Raw genomic sequence first — 2,067 nt, forward strand, 5'->3', positions numbered from 1 at the left:
AGTATTAGTAGTAGTAGTAATAGATATTGACTATGAGGCTACAGTCACTGAATGCCGCATAGATCTGCGGCTCAACTAATTTAACACAGATAGGATAGCTTCTTATGTATTAGGATATTTAATATTAAGGTAAATAAATGGCGAAGGTGTGGCTATTGGGGAGGCTGGAGGCCACTTTCAAAAAAAAGTAGTAGTAGTAGTAGTAGTAGTAGTAGTAGTAGTAGTAGTAGTAGTAGTAGTAGTAGTAGTAGTAGTAGTAGTAGTAATAGCAGTCCATTAAATCAGATCGGCAGCACTGCCAAAATGACATGTTGCAGCAACTATTGCTGCATGTTCCAGAAAATTTGACAAAAAAAGTAGCTATAGCGCAGGAGGTGGGCGCCTCGAACTGGTTAACTACGTTACCGATAAGGGCAAATGGTTTCAGCCTTAACAAACAAGAATTTACAGATGCCATTGCTCTAAGGTACTGTTGGCCAGTAGATGGTTTGCCCTCCCAATGCGTGTGTGGCTCTCCCTATGATGGCGATCACGCCATGGTCTGCAAGAAGGGGGGCTTCATATGCATGAGGCATGACGAGGTAAGGGATCTCACAGCAAATATGTTGAAGGAAATCTGCTGGGACGTCATGGTAGAACCGACTCTCCTTCCACTGGATGGCGAGATCTTCCAACACAGGACTTCAAACACATCTAACGAAGTTTTTTGATCCCATGGCCGCTTGTCACCGTAACCTAGCTCTCGATGCCGCACATAGGAGGAACGAGAACGACAAGAGAAGGGCATATGGGGAGAGAATTCAAAATGTTGATCAAGGCAGCTTCACTCCTCTGGTGTTCACAACCTCTGGTGGGATGGGCCCAAGTGCAAGATGTTTCTACGCCAGACTCGCGGAGTTGATCTCCGAACAGAAGCAGCAGCCCAGAAGTTATGTTACAGCCCGGATGAGATGTCGACTGTCTTTCTCTCTCCTTCGGTCGGCTTTGCTCTGCCTCAGGGGAACGAGAGCTTCTGCCCCAACTCCGACAACTGCTGCAGATATTGACTATGAGGCTACTGTCACTGAATGCCGCATAGATCTGTGGCTCAACTAATTTAACACAGATAGGATAGCTTCTTATGTATTAGGAAATTTAATATTAAGGTAATTAAATGGTGGCAAAGGTGTGGCTATTGGGGGAGGCTGGAGGCCAAAAAAAAAGTAGTAATAGCAGTAGTAGTAGTAGTAGCAGTAGTATAGTAGCCTTATTCCTCTGGAAAAGAAACCAGGATGTAGACCTATAGGGGTGGGGGAAGTGCTGAGGCGGATCATCGGAAAGTGCATAATGGAGGTGGTAAAGGACGATGTCAGGGCAGCAGCAGGGAACCTACAAGTATGTGCTGGCCACCAGGCTGGTGGGGAGGCGGCCATTCACGCCATGAGATTGATATTTGAGCAGCGTGATTGTGAGGCCGTTCTCCTGGTGGATGCTTCAATCGCATTCAACATACTTAACCGCAAGGCTGCACTGCACAACATCAAGATCAAGTGTCCTAGCTTTGCGATGTATGTTGAAAATTCGTATAGGAATCCTTCAGACCTCTACATAGTAAACAACAAGGCTCTACGAGGTGATACCATCCTACAGTTGACCGAGGGAACAACACAGGGGGACCCCGTTGCAATGGCAATGTATGCAATTGGCCTATCAGTGCTCCAACAAGAAATAAAATTTGAAACAACTGGGGTCAAACAAGTGGCATATGCTGATGACCTTACAGGAGCAGGAAAAGTGGAGGGCATCAAAAAGTGGTGGGACCTGGTAACACCGCGAGGTCCACAAATAGGGTACCACCCAAACGCTAGCAAGTCCTTCCTCATCGTGAAGCCAGAACATTATGAACGGGCTTTGGAGGTTTTTGGCGGAAGTGAGGTCAAAATAACTAAGGACGGCCAAAGACATCTAGGCGCAGTAATTGGCACTACGGACTTCAAGACCGAGTACGTAGCGGGAAAGGTGAATGAGTGGGTTAGCGAAATCCATGCTCTATCTGAGATTGCTAACACAGAGCCACATGCGGCCTTT

The sequence above is a fragment of the Homarus americanus genome, unplaced genomic scaffold, assembly GCF_018991925.1.
Source record: "Homarus americanus isolate GMGI-L3 unplaced genomic scaffold, GMGI_Hamer_2.0 scaffold25695, whole genome shotgun sequence".
Classification (NCBI taxonomy): Eukaryota; Metazoa; Arthropoda; class Malacostraca; order Decapoda; family Nephropidae; genus Homarus; species Homarus americanus.